At 44.0% G+C, this 21,952-nt stretch overlaps 1 protein-coding gene across 2 annotated transcripts in view; it reads right to left on the bottom strand.

Annotated features, from left to right (window-relative positions):
* DDC (dopa decarboxylase) overlaps positions 1 to 21,952 on the bottom strand; it is a 255,579-nt gene that overhangs the window by 199,420 nt on the left and 34,207 nt on the right. Inside the window, exon 1 of one of the 2 annotated variants that reach the window (XM_073630601.1) lies at positions 9,916 to 10,043. The exons of the other annotated variant lie outside the window; for it this stretch is intronic. The gene's annotated coding sequence lies outside the window, so the exon portion shown is untranslated. Of the gene's footprint in view, positions 1 to 9,915; positions 10,044 to 21,952 lie in introns of those variants that run through there. 2 annotated transcript variants of the gene reach the window in all.

Here is a 21,952-nt window from a genome sequence, read left to right as displayed (position 1 = left end):
ACCAAAAAAAAAAAAAAAAGAAGAGAAACACAAAAAAAGATTCTACATTAAAGGCAAAAAAAAAAAAAAAAAAAAAAGATACAAAAATATGTTGTCAGATGTGAGAAATCAAAATATATTGAGGGAATCCCGATAAATAGTAACGAAAGAAGTTTGTGAGAAGTGTGTGTGAATATGAGCAGCAAAACTACTTAATTCTTGTCACATTATACAGAAGGAGAGTGCGCTGTATTAAACCATTTTGAACATTGCAGCGTGACGAAAGTGCTGTATCCATTGCGAACGCTAAGTTTACCAGAACGAGCTGTCCCGTGTCGGAATTTCTTCTGAGCATGCGTGGCACTTTGTGCGTCGGAACAGGCCACACACGGTCAGAATTGACGCGATCGGATTTTGTTGTCGGAAAATTTTATCTCCTGCTGTCCAACTTTGTGTGTCGGAAAATCCGATGGAAAATGTCGGAATTTCCGACAACACGCTCCGATTGGACATTGTCCATCGGAAAATCCGACCGTGTGTACGGGGCATTAGTGTAGCATTGTCAGTGTTCATCATTGCAACCTTTCAGTGTAGCCTTGTGAGTGTCCATCTGTAGTATCATTGCAGCCTTGTGAGTTTCAATCTGTAGCCTTGCCCCTGTGTATGCAGTGCTGCCGTTTAAAAATGGCGCCACCGCTCTCATCGGCTCGGCCATTCTCGGCCTCTCTTGGCGGCTTTCGGCGGCTTTCGGCCATTCTCAGCCACTCTCGGCGGCTTTCGACCATTCTCGGCGGCTCACACAGGACTGCGAGAGCCGCTGAAAGCCGTCGAGAATGGCTGAAAGCCGCCGAGAGCTGCCGATAGTGGCCGAAAGCGGCCGAGAGCCGCCAAGAGCCGCGAAAAGGCTCACAATCAGCGGGGGATCGGCATATAACATGCACCCTTGATTTTCCCCTGATTTTAAGGGGAAAAAAGTGTGTGTTATACGCCGATAAATACAGTACCTGGTGTTCCTGTCAGTCCCTCTTCTTTGCTATTAAAAACGGACCACTCTAAGCAGGAAAGCACAGCGTGGTGAGTTCTCTAGTTGTGAAACTCAGCTTGCAGTCCTCCAATGATCAGACTTGCTCTGACACGCCCTTACCCCCGAACAGCCATTAGTTGGGACGATCAGTGTTCTGCTGTCCCCCCCCCCCCCCCCCAGCTTTCTAAGATCCTTATGCAGTTGTGAACAGAGGGTATGCGGTCACTTATAAAAAAGGGGCAAAAAAAAAGGTGTTCACAAATATTTTGCCTTTCATTTATATTTTAAACTCAATGGGTTATTTTATAAGGTGTGGGTACATATACAATTTAATTGGAAACTGGCCAAGGATCGTTTCACTACAGTTCATGTCCTTTATGGGACATTTGGACTGAATTATTTGAATTTTAAAACTCTATATATCCATATAAGTACTATTAATTTGCATTATGCGAACAAATGGAAATGAACTTATGAGCTACTCAGTGTATAGATTACAATTGTAATCAAATAATAAAGTGTGGTGCAACAAAATGGCGATAAAGCTGCAAAACTCCTTTAGTGTCACTAACACCAATAATATTAATAAAGCCTGTATGTTGGAGCAGCTCTAAATCTAAATACACCAATATAAGTGTAAAAACTCAAGAATCATATGTAAAGACAAAAAAATTAGAAAAATGTACAATAATAAATGGAAAACAAATTAAAAGTTTAGTGCACAAAAAAAATCAAACAACAATGAAGTGCAGTCCTTTTTCCAAAGTAAATGGTGAGTGCAAAAAATATTTTTAAATTCAAATGACAATAATCTGCATTCCTTCTTCCAGGATAAATGGTGAGTGATTGACAAACAGATCCTAATGTCAACAATTGTAAATTAGTGCTGAATCCCAAGCAGGGCACAAATTTGCCACCGTGTGCAATGGCCGCTCACCTCACATCTAAGGATTATGCATATCAAACTACCAAAACAATCTCCACATGATGTAATTCGTCAACGGTCATCGCACATGCAATAAGGAAACAGAATTACACCCCAAAACACTTTCTGCTACTCGTCCCAAGTATGAGAATAACACAAGTGCTGCACTGACACAAGGGACATACATTACCCTGGTTAAACAAGGTGCATGTATGTTCCTTGTGTCAGTAAAGCACTTGTGTTATTCTCTTGTGTTATTATTGTATGTGCGATGACCATTGACAGATAACAGTCTCTATATTCTCTATATTACCAAAAGTATTGGGACGCCTGCCTTTACACGCACATGAACTTTAATGGCATCCCAGGCATCATCCGTAGGTTTCAATATTGAGAGTTGGACCACCCTTTGCTGCTATAACAGCTTCAACTCTTCTGGGAAGGCTGTCCACAAGGTTTAGGAGCATGTCTATTGGAATGTTCGACCATTCTTCCAGGGGCGCATTTGTGAGGTCAGGCACTGTTGTGGATGAGAAGGCCTGGCTCGCAGTCTCCACTCGAATTCATCCCAAAGGTAGTCTATCAGGTTGAGGTCAGGACTCTGTGCAGGCCAGTCAAGTTCCTCCACCCCAAACTCGCTCATCCATGTCTTTATGGACCTTGCTTTGTCCACTGTATTCACAGAACTGGGTTTCCCCACCAGTATTCCAGAGGGAGATGATCCTGAGAAGGTAGGTAATCCTTAATCAGAGGCAAGGTTTTGGGTAGGTGGTGTTCAGGTGTAAGGAGACAGGATGGCTTGCGCTGACTGCTGGGTGTGGAGCGCTGGGGTGCTAGGTTGGGAAGGGAGAGTAGCCTCAGGCTGTATGGGAGCATAACTCTTGGACAGGAGAGAGCAAGTCCAGATTTCCTAACATTATATCCTCCTTCATAAGGAGGGACGCAACCCATAGGAGGAGGCCTATTACTTTAAAGGCAATAAAAACTCGTACTCCATAGAGGAAGTCAATACCCAACAACATTATTCCAGACTGAAACCCTTCCACTGGATGAGGTATTGAAGAGAATTATAAATCCTTTTGAAGTCTACATAGTTACATAGTTATTCTGGTTGAAAAAAGACACAAGTTCATCCACAGAACACCTTTGAGATGAATTAGAGTGGAAACTGAGAGCCAAGCCTTCTCATCCACCTCAGTGCCTGACCTTAAACCTTGTGGACAGCCTTGCCAGAAAAGTTGAAGCTGTCATAATGGCAAAGGGTGGACCAACTCAATAAACCGTATGGACTAAGACTGAGCTGCCATTAAAGTTCATGTGCTTATATTGCTTTTTGTAATATAGTGTATATACAATCCTACACCCACAGTTGCTCCACAGGAAGGCAAAAGAACCCAATAAAGCATAATGCAATTTGCTCCAGCAGGGGAAAAAAATCCTTTCTGATCCCCCAAGAGGCAATCAGATGTTCCCTTGATCAACTTTACTTAGTATCCAGTTATATTACAGTATGTGTATCTAGGAAAGAATCCAGACCTTTGTTAAAACAATCTACTGAGCCGGCCAGAACCACTCCTTGAGGGAGTCTATTCCACATTTTCACAGCTCTTACTGTAAAGAAACCTTTACGTATTAGGTGATGGAAGTTTGGTTAACTAAACTGCATATTCCAGATGAGATCTTACTAATAATTTGTACAGGGGCAAAATGATGTCTCTCTCTCTGGAGTCTATACCTCTCTTAATACAAGAAAGGATATTTCTCACTTTGGAAACTGCCTCTTGGCATTGCATGCTATTATTAAGTCTATGATCTACTAGAACACCCAGATCCATATCCACCATTGACTCCCCAGCTGTTCTCCACCTAGTATGTAAGATGCATGCATGTTTCTAGCCCCTAAGTACATAACTTTACATTTATCAACATTAAACCTCATTTGCCACATAGTTGCCCAATTAAACTGTGCATTTAGGTCATGTAAGGACATTATTCCACTGCATAGCTTGGTGTCATCTACAAAGACTGAAATGCTACTTTTAATCCCAGAGCCTATATCATTTATAAATATATTAAAAAGTAAGGGTCCCAACACTGAACCTTGGGGGTGCACCAATAACAACCTTAGACTATTCAGAGTATGAACCATTAACCACTACTCTCTGAATTCGGTCTTTTAGCCAGATTTCTATCCATTTACAAATTGATTTTTTCAAGCATTAGCCATGTGTGGGAAACTAAATATACAATAACCACTGCCACTCCTTTGTATAAGGTTTTGCTCACATCCTTATAAAATCCATGCTGTAATTCTAGCAAGAACTCATCTATGTGGTCTTTTTATGAAACTCGCCAGTATCTTCCAAACTGTAGAAGGTAAATTAACAGGTATAGTTACTTGGTAAAGACTTTGATCCCTTTTTAAATATAGGCACCACATTGGCCATATGTCAACCCAGTGGTACTATGCCAGTCATTAAAGTCCCTAAAAATGAGAAACGATGGCTTTAAAATTACCTAAATTCTTTTAGGATACGTGGGTGTATGGACCCGGTGCTTTATTCACCTTTAATCGGCTAAATATTTCTGGACCATATCAATTTTGAACCATTTTGGATCATTTAGGCCTGTGTCAATATCATCCCATTGTGGACATGAGCTCCCCCATGCTCCTTTGTATACACAGAGCTAATAAAGTATTTAATACACTTGCCTTCTCACAAGTCACCCACTCCAAATTATTTTGTAAAGGGCCTACATGCTCAGACCTGACCTTTTTACTATTAATATATTTGAATAATTTTTGGGGGTTTGTTCTACTTTCTTTTGACAACTGTTGTTCATTTTGAAATGTTCCTTTATTTTCTTTTTACATATTCTGTTATATTTTTTGTAACATTTAAATGATTACAGTGTTCCTTCATTTTTATATTTTCAAAAGCTCTTTTCTTATTATTTATAGCTTTTTTAACTTTGGATGTATACTACATAGGTTTTATTTTTAGCCTTTTAAACTTATTGCCCATGGGAAAATACTTTGCAGTGTGTTCACATACAGTTGCTTTGAAGAATTCCAATTTCTGTTTTGTGTTCATCAATGCCAATGTTCCCTCCCAGTCTAAGTCTTGGAGAGCAGCCCTTATTCTTTGAAAATTTGCTCTCTTAAATTTAGGTGTTTTTATCTTTCCCATACAGTATGTGTTTGTTGCTTACAGCTAACATTAAATTAAATCATGTTAGGATGGTCTCTAGCTGGTACTTCACTTGTCCATTGACAACTAATGGGGGTTTAGAAAAAATTATGCTATTCAAGCTGTCTGGTTTTAATAAAGAAATATGAAAAGAAAGGACATTTCTGAGAGTGAAGATTGAGAGAGCTGGTGGGTAGCCAGCCACATAAAATCACCAACCTTGAAAATGGGAGTAAAAGAACATTGGTCAACAGCAGAAGCTTTCTGAGCAGCAGAGGAATGTACAAGGTTCTTGTGCATGGACTCACACATTGCAGAAAAATGGTCTACAAGCTTGTTGACCTCTGGAAAATCAGAACGAACTGTGAAAGGAGAAAAAGCAAGACTTGGGATGGAGTCCATACTCACAAAAGAAAGGTGAAACCCCAGAAGAAGAGTGTGTGCAATTGTAGTAGGGAAATTCTGTTCATGAAAGTAAAGAGGTCCATTCAGACTACATGCCTAAAATGAAGCAACATAAGGAACCTTCCTAGGACTAAAATATGCATCGCAAGCTAGCACATTATGAGAGACTTACGTTAAATTGAAGCCCTCCAGCATCGTGCTGTCACCACTGAGAGGGCGTCCATCTTCATCTGGTCTTCCTTCTGGGATCGCGGCCTCCGGCTACATGAGTGCCTGGGGCGCGATGACGTCACTCCTGCGCATGCGTGCAGGAGCAGCCGTTTCTGGCATAGGCTCTGAAGGTCCAGTACCATAAGCCGGTCACCGGCTACATGCACTCTGAATATCTCCTAAACAGTGCAAGTTTAGGGGATATTTATAATACCTATTGGTAAGCCTTATTACAGGCTTACCGGTCGGTAAAAGATGAAAAAGTGGGTTTACTACCACTTTAAATTCATGCTCCTGTAGTTCTGCTGACCTTTCTACAAACTTTGCACCCTCTTTATTGCACCTAATTTAGTTAATTTTTAATTGCCAGACATAAGGTTCATGTGTGCTTTGGATATTCTGTATATATTACATATCAGTTGTTCATTATCTTTATGATTATCTATATCTAACTTCAAGCAAATATAAACTCCACCCTTTAGCCCAGCTATGAATTTACTTAATAGTCTTTTAAGGAAAAGTATGGTTTTAAATTTTTTTTGCCTTTCTACAATTTAAAAGATTTGCTTTATGTAAACTATAAAGACTTTGCTTCTGTGTATAGTTTGTAATTATATACTGTATGTAAGGGCATCCTTGTTTGCACATTACATATGCAGGTTTTGCTTCTTGCACTCAATGTTACACAAATACAGCAGCAATTATTCATAAATGACATGGACTGGAATAAAAAAACCAGAGGTCTCCCTAGCAATCAACAAATTAGAGTTCACCTTTGGAATATATTACATATTCAACCTGTATTTCAGGTGGAACTCGTAACATGTTCCAGCTCCTGCATCCTCACCCCTCCACTTTAAAAAATAAAAAAACAAAAACATTTGTTGCCTACCTGTACTGCAAAAAAAAAAAAATGGCTTTAAAGCTGGTCTCTGTGTTCTAGTCTTTATTCACATCAATGCGGGCTTCATTCTGTGTGTAATTAATTTCAATGGGCTGAGTGTTAATTTCAGTGGCCTGAGCTACCCGCAGAAACATGTGAAGACCCTTTTTAAAATCGCGCCGCACAGAAATGCATGGTGCTGCTGTACAGTGTGGTTTTGCCTGTATGAAAATGCGGGCATTTTGCTAATGTACAGGGGCACCATTCAAGAATTAATTCCACTCACCCATGTGTCTGCATTTCTCTTGCTTGTTGGGAATGTGGGTGATTGTGTGCATGTTCCCGACACACTATTATGAACCTAGCCTTAGTATAGGTTGAATAGCTGTTTGGACCAAGCCTCAGCTACATACAGTATACAGCTCTGTGCTCCAGCAGTGGGAAAATCAAAAATCGAGTCGGGCTGAGCCATTCATAGCCGATCTATGAAAGAATACAAAGCTTCTTCTGATTGGCAAAGAAGTGGGCAGATGACATCACAATCTCCGACTCAGCCATTCAGAGGAAGCTTTGTATTCATTTATAGAATACAAACCTCCCTGTTAATGACTGAGTCTTAACAAGACTCAATTTTGTACCTGAAGGTGGGACTGGAAGTTCCCATCCCGCTGCTGAAACACAGCACTGTATACTGTACGTAGCTGGGGCTACACACTGTTTATACAATGCACGCAGTGGCCACATCTAGTAGTGAAGGTAATAGTTTGTTTGGTCTAAATAAACTATTTAGCAGAACTGTAGGCATACTGCTGTCAACCTAACATGTTGCAAGCAGTGGCAGCTGGTCAGTGAGATAATAAGGTATGTTTACAGTAGAAGGGGGGCACAGGGAGAACCTCATCAATGTTTTGGTAATCATTCATAATACAGTAAGAGGTTGAAAGCAGGAACATGGGTGGCACAGGAAGCTGTGCAGCTGCAGATTGAGCAGTGGTGTCTGCACCTGGTTGTATGGATTGTATGAGGGTTTGGCAAGAGTGAAGGGATCACAAGCGACCAAACACATTTCTAGATATTTTGGCAGAAAAGTTACAACATGATGAAGGGCCACAAGAGAAATTAAAACAGAAGTCCAGACAAGATAAAAATCAATAGTGAATAAAAGATAAGAAATAATGCTGCCACCACAGAGATTGGTAAGCTGCAATATATTACATTTTGGGGGGTTTAATGCCATTTTATATACCTGCCTAACATCTAGCTTTAAAAAAAATATGATATGGTATGCTACACTTTTCTCTAGTCACCTATGATGTCATTAGCTTTTCATTTGAGGGGCAGCACAGTGGTGTAGTGGTTAGCACTCTCACCTTGCAGCAATAGAGTCACTGGTTCGAATCCCAACCATGACACTACCTGCCTGGAGTTTGCATGTTCTCCCTGTGCCTGCGTGGGTTTCCTCCGGGTACTCCGGTTTCCTCCCACACTCCAAAGACATGCTGTTAGGTTTATTGGTTTCTGTCCAAAAAAAAAATTGGCCCTGGTGTATGGGTGTGAGTTGGGGACCTTAGATTGCAGACCCCTTGGGGACATGTGTGGAGCACTGCATAGATTGATGGTGCTACATGGGTACCCTAAATATATAAAAAAATATAGTGGATGGGCATCTGGATGGGATGCAATGTGCAGGGATGGGGACAATTGTGGGTGCTCACTCAGGTTGAACTGGATGGACTGGTGTCTTTATTCAATCTTACTAACTATGACTATGACTATGACTATTTGAGTCTGGCTGCTGTGACAAGACAGGATAAAGCTGAGCCAGCTCTTCACCACCTACCTACTGCAGCAGCAGATCAAAACAATAGTGATCAAGTGCTGCTAAAAATATTAATGATATTGTATGTAATAATCAGTGCTGCCCCCTCTATTCACGCCACTCCCTATATGTATAATAGATAGATGCATGCATCTATCCACGGCCACCCCAGGGGTGTTTTCCTAACCACCTGATTAGAGTCATAGGTTCTAATAGGCATCAAAATAGGGTGGGCTCGTGGCACAGAGCATTGCGCCATGAGCCCACCCACGTGAACACGGATCCTCGATCCGGCCAATCAGAAGCGAGTGTGAGACCCGTTTTCCGATAGGCCGAAAAGAGAAGACTCCTGATTGGGTGTCGAGGAGGAGGGAGGAAGCCGCCGCCGTGATGATCCATGGAGAGCAGGAGAACGGGAAGCCGCCGAGCAGGGGAAGCCACCGGCGAAGCGATGAGGTACTGGGGTACTGACCGACTGACATTGGTGGCATACTGTTTGGGGGGGGATGTCGATGGCATACTGTTTGCACCCCCCCCAAAAAAATATGGTAATAATAAAGCAATAGATTAGCAATAGATCACTCTAAGGGCTCTTTCACATGGGGCGGATCAGTGATGATCCACCCCGTGAACATCCGCTTGCTCAGCAGGGATCGCTCCACCGATCCCCGCTGAGCAGGAAAATGACAGATCCGTCGCTGCACACTGTACAGCGACGGACCTGTCAGAGCGCCGCTCTCCCCTATGGGGGATCGGGTGATGACGGACCGTATAGTCCGTCGTCACCCGATCCGATCCGAAAAAGGATGGAAAAGTAGGTTTTTCCTCCGTTACACTTTTTCGGATTGGAGCAGGTCGGATGTCAGCGGACATGTCACCGCTTATATCTGACGCTCCATAGACCTCCATGGAGTGTCCATTCAGGTCCGCCTAAAAAACTGACAGGCGGACCTGAACGGACAGTCCGTGTGAAAGAGGCCTAAGTATTCTGTTGCTGCAGGCATGCATGGTAGGAGTCCACCTTAGGGACACAGCAATTAAGACCTGAAAGGGATTCTAACCATTCCCAGTATATCCAAAAACTGAAGAAAAACAAGTTGGCTTTGCACTTCAGAATCCAGCAAAGTACAGCTTCACATTAACAGTATAATCACAAACAATTAGTTACAAAGTAAACCTATGATCTTTGTCAAATTTAAGGTTATATAATGATGATGATTACTTTATATTTTATAAAGCATGATAATATAAGTGGTGCAGATTACACAAACTGCAATTTAAGCAAAGCAGAAGACTGAATAGACCACAGCTTGTCTGAAATTACAATGGATCCAAGTTTTCCTCCTTTAAATGCTATGCTGCTATCACTGTCTTTGCCTAATGAATAATGCTCACTACAGCTGTTACAATCAAAAATCTTCATATTTTAATTTAATTTAAATTTAATTTAATTGTTTGCTAATTTAAAAATCAACATACCTTTGGGCACATTCAGCTTTGTCAGTCCAGGAATTTAGTATACTACGCTGTCGGTTTCCTATTTATCATGTGTTATTTAAGTAAAGTGAACTTTGTTTTCTCAGATGGAGTTTGCTTAGTCATTAGTTGGCACACAGTGCTTTTTAACTGATTAGTATGCTATTGAGCTTCAACAAAATTTTCACTGGCTTAGAAACACCATAGAAGAAAAAGTTACCCAACCAAAGCCCATAAGCTACAAAAAGTTCTTCCTTTATTGTTGCTCACGGCAGACTTTGGGTAGCAGTATTGCACTTATCCAAGCTGCTGTGCAATACTCTTCCATTGAGCCACATTCACACAATCATTCCGATCAATTTTTCAGGTCGACCTGATTGGACAGTTGATTCACCCCTATGGACTGGCGGGTGTGATCAGACATGTGTCCATTTACACCCAGCCATCTCCAATCCAATCCGGTCCCTTTTAAAAAAAAATGGTAGCGGATCTGCCTTCCTCCATTTAGGTGGATTGGAGGGCAGTCGGATTTAAGCCGTCTCCCACCCATAGAGCAGAGTGGGCTCTGTCTGTTTCCGCTCTGCAGAAACTGAACAGACATGGATCAGCTCACAGATCCCCTGCTGATCGTAATGGAAGACACCTGTGTGCTTTTGATTTTTCAGCTTTTTTCTGTATATGATCGATTTTGCTGAAAGCAACATCAAATGTGGCACAAGGAATTTTCAGGAGCACTGTAATGGAGCACAACTATGGGAGCTTTACTTTGTAAACAGGAGGTAATAACAGTGATCTGTAGCAGTCTTGTGTTACATTTCTACAGTCTGTGATTGTCTTCTGAAGTTGTCCCCAGCATCCAACTGACTCCTGTATCATGCCTATAGTCTCTGACCATGTCCAGTTGAATATCTGCACTCTCTGACAGCTTTTTGTAGCATTACACTTACTTAAAGCGGAGTTCCACCCAAAAGTGGAACTTCCGCTCATCTGATTCCTCCCCCCTCCGGTGCCACAATTGCACCTTTCGGGGGGGGGGGAGGGGGGACAGGATACTTGTCCTACACATGGAATCCTGTTCCCCCTTCCAGGAGTCCGGCCACAGCCCGCGATTCCACCGCGGGGCTCCCTACTTCTCCTCCTCTCCCTGTCGGGCCTCGCGCATGCGCAGTAGGGTTCCCGGCGTGAAGCCGTAAGGCTACACTGCCGGGTTCCCTTACCCGCAATGGCGGCGGCAGCACCCGACAGCTTATGGAAACATCAGCTGCAGGGCCGAGGTCGCGGGACTCCAGGACAGGTAAGTGTCCTAATATTAAAAGCTAGCAGCTGCAGTATGTGTAGCTGCTGGCTTTTATGTATTTTTTTTTTGCCGGAACAACGCTTTAATATAATAAGCGGTTCTTTGGTGACTGAAGTCCCCTATTTTAGGTAAATTGACCACCACTAGCCTAAGGTATATGGAATTACAATGTTTAGTATTAATAATAAAAATGAGAAATGATAGACCTAAAAGTGTATATACAGTATAGCCAAAATCTTTTGACTATATAAACCAGTTACAAGCACTTTCAGGAAGTGCACTGCTATTCTCTTCAATGCCACCAGCCATCACCCACGGGCATTAATTTGGGGGTTTTCTACCACACAGCATCTCTGATTAAAAAGGAACTTTAGCCATTTCCCTCCTTACTTTTCACTGTCTTCTGCACAGTAAGCATACTCAGCTAGCCAGTGGATCCAGCGTTAAGCTGCTGGGATCCTCCTCTCTGCAGACACTGTACGGGTCTAGCGCCACCATGTTGCCTGTGACAGCTGCCAGCTTTTCTGGATGCAGGTACTGCTAGGCCCAAACCCCTCCTCCTTACTGAATGGGACTGCTCGTCATGCCTCATTGACACTGCGCGAGGGCGAAGGTCTGCTTTAAGAAATTACACTCATACTGCCAAGTTTCGGGCTGAGGTAAACGAATTAACTCAAATTTTTCCCCAAAGAAGCCATCCCATAGGACCTTATGGACAAGCAAATTTAAGGCCCTGAATAGGATTAGGAACAGCTTTTGGAACAGAAAATAAAACAGAGAGCCAAAATACAAGAATTTCATAGGCTGGTTGCCTAAAATGGGGGTCACTGCAGTAAGCTGAAGGATGATCTAGGAAGGAATTCATATAGTCTTACAGTCATCCACCCTGGTGGCAGCAGTTGTGGGCCCTCTTATGCTCTCAAAGGCCCTTAAATGTTGTTGACCATTGGTCCACACAAAATTTACTCTAATGCCCTGTACACACGGTGGGATTTTCCGACGGAAAAATTCCGATCGTCAGTGGGCTTCATTGGACATTTTTACCATCGGAATTTCCAACACACAAAGTTTGAGAGCAGGATATAAAATTTTCCGACAACAAAATCCGATCGGTTAAATTCCGATTGTGTGTACACAAATCCGACGCACAAAGTGCCAGGCATGCTCAGAATAAATTAAGAGACGAAAGCTATTGGCTTCTGCTCCGTTTATAGTCCCGACGTACGTGTTTTACGTCACCACGTTCAGAACGATCGGATTTTCCGACAACTTTGTGAGACCGTGTGTATGCAAGACAAGTTTGAGCCAACATCCGTCGGAAAAAATCCATGGATTTTGTTGTCGGAATGTCCGATCAATGTCCGATCGTGTGTACAGGGCATTAGACCCCATACACACTATTAGATTTTCTGCAGATTTTTGTCTTCAGCTTTAACAAAACCATGTAGTGCAAGGGTCTGCCTGATTGCATACAAATTGAAACTCTTAAGCTTCGTACACACGATACAATTGTTGGCCAACCGAGAGTCTGATTTTTGTCAAAAGGGCGTATGCCAGGATCTTGTCTTGCATACTAACGGTACACAAATTGTTGGTTGACAACACGAACATAGTGACATACTAGACATACTACAAGACTATAAAGAGGAAGTTAATTTCTCAAGCGCCACCCTTTGGGCTCCTTCTGCTAATTTCGTGTTAGTATGTGTGTTGATTCGCGCTTTTCAGTTTGTTAACCAGCCATGTTGCATAATCGGAGGTGAGAACGTGTGATTTTTGGACTAGGAGTTATTGCTTTGACCCAAGTCCAGTCCAGGAACAGGAGGAGGAGGAGTTCTTGGACCAAAAATTGGTTGTCTGACCAATTATGTCATATCACATTGCTGCGGGAGCTCCAGGAGAATAATCCGGATGATTTTTGGAATTATCTCCGGATGACAGACCCCTGCTTTCACCAACTCTTACCATTGGTGTCCCCCTATATTAAGACGCAGGACACATGTATGAGGCTTTCCATCACTGCAGATCAAAGGCTCTTAGCCACCTTGCGGTACTTGGTGATGGGCAGAAGTCTCCAGGACCTCAAGTTTATGACTGGGATCTCCCCCCCAGGCTCTGGGAGTCATTATTCCAGAGACCTGCTCAGCCATCATTCAGGTCCTGCAGAAGGACTATATAGTTTTTACCTTTAAGATCACATTCTATGTATTTATGTTTGCTAATGTATTGTATTAATTTGTTGATTACATAATTACCAATATTGTAAGATGCTGTGAATGTCCTCTTTGTCCTCATGCATGCTGTAAGCTTTTCCTGCTCCTTTTTTGGCCTACATGCATATTTTACTTCACTAACCTCCCCATGCTATCCTGGGCCCATACACACCTAGCCTCGTAACGTAACAATGTTTTTTGTCAGCTACATTTTGGGGCTTACCCTAAACAACCCCTAAAATGTGTACTAATGTTATTGTTGGCCTCAAATTCAAGAGTGCAAGAGGCCATTTTTTGGGGCCCAAACTCATTTTGAACCCTCCCTCCCCCCAAAAATGCTAAGTCAACAGATCCAAATACTCTGCTGACTTTGCAAAACCCATATACACTATCCCTCTTTTGTGTTTAAATTTCTGTATAAGTTCACCAAACCATGTAGTGCAAGGACCTGCCTGATTACCTACAAATTGAAACTTATTAAGTTTTTGTCTCCTATTATATTGATTGGTTAAATCATAATGTCAAAATGTGCTGCAATTTGAACAGTGTGTATCCAGCTTTTTAGATTATGACACTTTTTACCTGTCCACTAGGCTGCCAATAGTGTAAGGAGGGACTGGCCAAAGTATCACTGATTATTTATGCAGCTCACATGGAAGTGGAGAGAGTTACCTGTCCAAAACATCTACCCATTACCCCCCCCCCCTAAAATTTGTCTAATAGGTCACCAGAGGGGGGGAGGAATCAGATAAGTTGACCTTCTACTTTTGTCTTTAAATACTCATTTAACGTCCTTATGTTGGCTAAGCATGTTTTTGTCAAATCTGTTTGCAATGTTCATGTGCAGAAGTTGATAAGTTCTTTTTTCTTTTTTTAGTAGAAGATGTAGATTAGGAGAGTTGCCTGTACACAGCACCAGCCGGCGACATTTCTCCCTGGAGTTACTTCCGGTATCGCAGCTCCGGTGCTGTGATTGGCCGGAGCCGCGATGACATCACTCTCGCGCATGCGTGCGTGAACCGCCGGTAACGGCACACTCACTGAAGCAAACGGCACGTACGTGCCATTGCTTCAGTGTGTATGTGCCGATAACGTTGGCACATGCAGATACAGGTTTAGGAGATGTCTACAGGTAAGCCTTATTATAGGCATACCTGTAGCAAAAAGTGGATTGTAAGGGTTTACGTCACTTTAACCACTTGCCGACCGCCTCACGGCGATATGCGTCGTCAGAATGGCACGGGCAGGCAGAATCACGTCCGATCGGAACCCCCCCCGGTGCCCGAGGCTGTCGGCATTTGTCCCCCGGCGATCGGAGGTGAGGGGGTGGCCATCCATTCGTGGCCCCCCTCCCGATCGCTCCCAGCCAATGGGATCATTCCTCTGCTGCTGTATGGTAAACAGCAGCAGAGGAAGTGATGTCATCTCTCCTCGGCTCTGTATTTTCAGTTCCGGCGCCGAGGAGAGAAGACATCCGAGTGATGGTAAAACACACACACAGTAGAACATGCCAGGCATACATTACACCCCCCGATCCCCCCCCCCCCCCCGTCACACTGACACCAAGCAGTTTTTTTTTCTGATTACTGCATTGGTGTCAGTTTGTGACAGTTAGTGTGGTAGGGCAGTTAGTGTTAGCCCCCTTTAGGTCTAGGGTACCACCCTAACCCCCCCTAATAAAGTTTTAACCCCTTGATCACCCCTCGTCGCCAGTGTCACTAAGCGATTGTTTTTCTGATCGCTGTATTAGTGTCACTGGTGACGCTAGTTAGGGAGGTAAATATTTAGGTTCGCCGTCACCGTTTTATAGCGTCAGGGACCCCCATATACTACCTAGTAAAGGTTTTAACTCCTTGATTGCCCCCTAGTTAACCCTTTCACCAGTGATCACCGTATAACTGTTACGGGTGACGCTGGTTAGTTCGTTTATTTTTTATAGTGTCAGGGCACCCGCCGTTTATTACCTAATAAAGGTTTAGCCCCCTGATCGCCCGGCGGTGATATGCGTCGCCCCAGGTAGCGTCAGGTTAGTGCCAGTACCGCTAACACCCACGCATGCAGCATACGCCTCCCTTAGTGGTATAGTATCTGAACGGATCAATATCTGATCCGATCAGATCTATACTAGCATCCCCAGCAGTTTAGGGTTCCCAAAAACGCAGTGTTAGCGGGATCAGCCCAGATACCTGCTAGCACCTGCGTTTTGCCCCTCCTCCCGGCCCAGCCCAGCCCACCCAAGTGCAGTATCGATCGATCACTGTCACTTACAAAACACTAAACGCATAACTGCAGCGTTCGCAGAGTCGGGCCTGATCCCTGCGATCGCTAACAGTTTTTTTGGTAGCATTTTGGTGAACTGGCAAGCACCAGCCCCAGGCAGCGTCAGGTTAGTGCCAGTACCGCTAACACCCACGCACACACCGTACACCTCCCTTAGTGGTATAGTATCTGAACGGATCAATATCTGATCCGATCAGATCTATACTAGCATCCCCAGCAGTTTAGAGTTCCCAAAAACGCAGTGTTAGTGGGATCAGCCCAGATACCTGCTAGCACCTGCGTTTTGCCCCTCCGTCCGGCCCAGCCCAGCCCACCCAAGTGCAGTATCGATCGATCACTGTCACTTACAAAACACTAAATGCATAACTGCAGCGTTCGCAGAGTCAGGCCTGATCCCTGCGATTGCTAACAGTTTTTTTGGTAGCGTTTTGGTGAACTGGCAAGCACCAGCGGCCTAGTACACCCCGGTCGTAGTCAAACCAGCACTGCAGTAACACTTGGTGACGTGGCGAGTCCCATAAGTGCAGTTCAAGCTGGTGAGGTGGCAAGCACAAGTAGTGTCCCGCTGCCGCCAAGAAGAAGACAAACACAGGCCTGTCGTGCCCATAATGCCCTTCCTGCTGCATTCGCCAATCCTAATTGGGAACCCACCATTTCTGCAGCGCCCGTACTTCCCCCTTTCACATCCCCAACCAAATGCAGTCGGCTGCATGAGAGGCATTTTCTTTATGTCCTCCCGAGTACCCCTACCCAACGAACCCCTCCAAAAAAGATGTCATGTCTGCAGCAAGCGCGGATATAGACGTGACATCCGCTATTATTGTCCCTCCTGTCCTGACAATCCTGGTCTTTGCACTGGTGAATGTTTTGAACGCTACCATTCATTAGCTGAGTATTAGCGTAGGGTACAGCATTGCACAGACTAGGCACACTTTCACAGGGTCTCCCAAGATGCCATCGCATTTTGAGAGACCCGAGCCTGGAATCGGTTACAGTTATAAAAGTTAGTTACAAAAAAAGTGTAAAAAAAAAAAAAAAAACACAAAAAATATATATAAAAAAAAAAAAAATAGTTGTCGTTTCATTGTTCTCTCTCTCTCTATTCTCTCTCTATTGTTCTGCTCTTTTTACTGTATTCTATTCTGCAATGTTTTATTGTTATGCCCCGTACACACGGTCGGATTTTCCGATGGACAATGTCCGATCGGAGCGTGTTGTCGGAAATTCCGACGGTGTGTGGGCGCCATCGGACATTTTCCATCGGATTTTCCGACACACAAAGTTGGACAGCAGGAGATAAAATTTTCCGACAACAAAATCCGATCGCGTCAATTCCGACCATGTGTGGCCTGTTCCGACGCACAAAGTGCCACGCATGCTCAGAAGAAATTCCGACACGGGACAGCTCGTTCTGGTAAACTTAGCGTTCGGAATGGATACAGCACTTTCGTCACGCTGCAATGTTCAAAATGGTTTAATACAGCGCACTCTCTTCTTCTTTATAATGTGACAAGAATTAAGTAGTTTTGCTGCTCATATTCACACACACTTCTCACAAACTTATTTCGTTACTATTTATCGGGATTCCCTCAATATATTTTGATTTCTCACATCTGACAACAAATTTTTTTTTTTTTTTTGGACTTTAATGTAGATTCTTTTTTTGTGTTTCTCTTTTTTATTTTTTTATTTTTTCGTGATTTTGATTTGTATTCCCGAAAATGTTTGTGTGTTTTTTGTGACAAGTTCCCACAACACCACTAATATGTTGTTCTATTTAATCTGTAGGAGATTGTTTGGTGTTGTTGTCCCTTGTTAATTTCACATTGTACTTTAGAAATGTACCTGAATCGTCACCAACAAACTGTCCTTTTTGGATGAAAACACACACAGGAGAGTAGAATTTACCCAAAAATATTTTATTAAGGGCTCACAACTAAACAAAGAGGGAGGCAACGCTGGAGAAACTGCAGAAGTGGGCGAAGCCTTGGACCCCCGGGGCAGACATCAACTATTTAAAAGCAAAATTGGTGGCCTGAGGAGTCCATATCATAAGGGAGGGCAGTCTGGTCCAGAAGTCCCAGAGATCCGGAAAGCAGCAGATGACATCTCCATCTGTGTCCCCAGGCTGTGGTCATACGAGAGACTGCAGCTTCTGTCAGACCAGACTGAACCCAGGGCAATCACTCTCAGGTCTTCTTTCCACGCTTCCTTCCAGCCTTTGGCTGTGGTGGTGGAGTTGTGGCAGCAGGAGGAGGAGGAGGAGGATCGTCCCTCTCAATGACATCCGTCTTGTGTGTCAGTTCCCCACTCTCCCCCTTACGAAGGACTTTATAAATCAGGTCCTCAGAGATCTTGCGTTGACCCTCCTGCATGCCCTGCAATTTTGTGGCAGCCATGCAGGCAAAGGCCTCTTCAGGACTGGGGAAGGCTCGGAGGGACGCCGAAGCCTCCTGGATCAGCCTGTACGCTGAATCCTGCACGGGACTCGGAGTGGCCTTCCTGGCTCGTTTATATGGCAGGCGGAGGGGAGGGACCTGAGACTCAGTCAGGCTGCGACTTGTCCCTGGCTTCTCTTGGCTGACACTTAGCCCCGCCTCCTCCTGGCTGCCACTAATCCCGCCTCCTCCTGACTGACACTAATAATCCCCGCCTCCTCCTGACTGACACATTCCACAACCTCCTGGCTGAGGTCTTCCTGTGTATGAAAAAGGGACATAGTTTTAGTTTTTTATTCATCAATCACACACAATTTTCACCTCCTGACTGCTGCAAATTGAATGTTAACAAATATAACAGACTATCCTTCTGAGCCCAGCAGTTTTCATTCTTTTCCCAATTTTGGGTGCCCACTACTGTCTATTGATATGTAAAACACTTTTTTTAATCAGCAATTAGTGATCAATAATAACATCTAATAAACATCATTTATTTATTGACCAGAAATCTGTAGAAGAATGCTATACCTGACTCCAGCTGGGCTCCTCCATTTCTTCCTGGTTGGACATCGGAAGCCTCAGCTGGGGTGGAAGGAAGAGTGGAAGGAAGAGTTGAGAGGGATTCCCTGACTTCAGTGTGGTCTGACAGAAATCGCAGTCTCTCATAGTACCACAGCCTGGGGACATAAACGTCATCTGCTGCAGCTCCGGATCTCTGGGAATCTGTGACCTTCTTGCGCTCCCTAAGATATGTGCTCCTCAGGCCACCAATTTTAGCTTTCAAATAAGGGATGGTGGCTGTGGGGACCACCGGCTTCACCAACTCCAGCAGTTTCTCCAGCGCTGCCTGCCTCTTCTGTTTGTGGTTATAGTGGGGATGTCTCACTTGCCACAGACAGGGCAGCTCCCTGTACTTGTCTATGAACAGGGGCAGGAAATTGTGGTCGTTGAACCCATCCATTTTCTCTGTAAGACACAACACAAGACAAAGCCTAATGTCAGGCCAAACTCCCCTAATCTTGTTACAATATAGGCTTCCATTTCGAAGCAGTATAGGCCCAAGTTTAGATCCTACCTTCGTTAGCACGATCGGCGTCTCCGATGCTCCTTCCTCCGCTCACAGATCGTACGTAAGACGCGCGCGTTACGATTTATACACACTGCGCATGCGTATAACTCCGCCCGCCCCTGACGTTCTTTCTAGTCTATTCCCCGCTCCTTTTCGTTCGGCGCAGTGGGGGAAGAGCACATGGCGGATAGACAGCAGGATCATGCTAATTGTAGCAACGAGGAGGAGGAGGAGGAGGAAAGGCCAGAGCCTGAAACGTCCCGATCCAGAAGGAGATTAAAGGACTCAAATATGTCCTTTGGGGAGATGTTGGAGATGGTGGACATCCTGAAGAAGGCCGACTATGATGGAAAGTATGGGCCTTACCCCAACCCCAATGTCCGAAAGGCCAAGATCATGGCGAAAGTGGTCAGGAGTCTGCACCGGAAATTCGGGGTACGACAATCGAAAGATCAGCTCAGGAAGCGGTGGTCGGACCTGAAATTACGAGAACATGAGCAGTACAGAAAGATCCGGAGAGTGCTGCAAAAAAGTAAGTAGTTGTGCTGTGTTCCTATTCTTTATGTTTATTACGTTCGTGCTGCTCCATGTGCTTTTAGGAACTGTTGTACAGTTTAAAATGGCAACTTTCATGTTCATGGGCACATTATTCGTTCGGATCACACATTGTTATTTCGGACGATAAAATACCATTGTTTAGACCATATGCATTTGGCCACCATTTTGACGCCCTATACATGTCTTCAAAGAATTGGGTTGTGTAGATGGCTTTGTTACTAGAATGAAATGCAAACTAGATTGTGTGTAAGGAGAGGACACTGAGCAGCTGTTTTCACATCTGGACACTGGAGCACTAGTGTGGGACCCCAGAACACCATTTTTATTAGGGGGCCACACAGGTGCTCCAGTGTATACTATAGGGGGGCATACATCTGTGAAGCTTTTACCAAACAGGTAAAGTATTGCAGCTTGACAAAGGACACTAAAAAAGCTACATGTTGGAACTCGGCTAAAATAGATAATTGTACCCCACTTCCAAGCAATGTTTCATCTTTATAGTTCTGACATTAAATATCTGTGTGCTAATTATACCATTTTTGTTTTACATAGGGGAGAAAAGACTCGGAAGACACCCCTCATCCGAGGAGACCAGAGCCCCCCCCCCCCTCTGGAAGAAGGGGAAATCCCCCCAACACAAGATGAGCAGGAGGATGAAGACGTGGTGGAAGTAGTTACCACAACAGGTGAGTGTCTGCTACCACAGGCTCAGATAAGAGATGGATTGCGGCATTTTTTTGAAACCCAATTTATTTTGGGTTCCTCTCTTTTTAGGTGATCGTGAGGTTGTGGATGAAGATCCTTTCACATCCGAAAGTGCCCAGATCCTGATCGGGGAGATCATGGGGTGTAATTTACAATTGGAAAACATCAAGCAAAACATCAATGATGTTATTCCAAAATATAAAAACATCATTGATGTTTTGGGGAGAGTTTAAAGCCCCTCCAAATCACTTTCTTCTTTTGTGTGCTACAATGTGCGAAATGTTTTTGTGATTTTTCCCAAAGCCAAATTTGGAGGATGCACACAGTGTGCCAACATGTGCTATCTGCCATCACGGGAGATCAATGGACGCGTTTTGGGGGTGCAACCCCTTCCTCAATAATAAAGTAGCGGTGAGGAAGGGCTTTCTCCCCCAAAACACGTCCCCTTGATCCCCCGTGATGGCAGGTTGCACATGTTGACATTGTGAAATTGGTGTGCATCTTCCAAATTTGGCTTTTCCAGGGGTGATTTCCCCCCATCTGAACGCAATATCAAACACAGTTCCTAAATACTCATGTCTGATATTGCCTTCCAGTTCTACCAAATGTGAACTTTGTAAGATCAAGATTTGTGTCTTTCTTGTGGGTTTTACACAGGCCTGTTTTCTATAAAATGCACATTTTGATTTTGGATAATGACACCACAAAAATTGGTATACAACAAACATGTTGGTTTGTCAGAAAAACCTTTGGTAAATGCACATGTGATTGTGCAGGTATTAAAAAGATTGTTCATCAAGAATGTGTGGATTATTGTCTCACGCTACAACACTTTTGGGGTGATGTAATTGTTGTTTGATGAGAAAATGGGGGTTATTTCCTAAGGGGAAATCCACTTTGCACTACAAGTGCAGTTTCAGTAGAGTTGCAAGTGCACTTGTAGTGAAAAGTGTCTTTGCATTTAGTAAATAACAGCCAACAGTGCTTTGTATAAGGTTACACAATCACGACATTTTCTGCACTCCACACATTTCTGTCAGGGTCAGCTCAAACAAACACAAGCAGTAAATGTCCACAAAGAAGAGCCTGGGGGGAGATGACTGTCGAGAACTTGAGGTCCTGCAGGCTTCTCCCTGTGGCCAAATACCGCAGGGTAGCGACCAACCTCTGCTCCGCAGTGATGGCTTGCCTCATGCAGGTATCCTGCCTGCTAATATAAGGGGTCAGCAAAGCCAACAAACGGTGAAACACGGGGTCCGTCATCCTGAGAAAGTTCCTGAAATCATCAGGATTGTTCTCACGGATCTCACGGAGCAAAAGCATATGAGAGAACTGGTGACGCTGAAGCAACCAATTCTTGGTCCATGAACTCCTCCCCACCCTGTTCATGGACTGGACTTGTGTCAAGGTCAGGACCCCAACACCAAGCCCCCGCACAGCACGAACTGTACGAGGAGTACGCATACGAAACATGGCTAGA

The sequence above is a fragment of the Aquarana catesbeiana genome, linkage group LG05 (genome assembly GCF_042186555.1).
Source record: "Aquarana catesbeiana isolate 2022-GZ linkage group LG05, ASM4218655v1, whole genome shotgun sequence".
Taxonomy (NCBI): Eukaryota; Metazoa; Chordata; class Amphibia; order Anura; family Ranidae; genus Aquarana; species Aquarana catesbeiana.
Note: the sequence above shows the minus strand (reverse complement) of the source record. Positions and strands in the feature narration are given on the sequence as shown.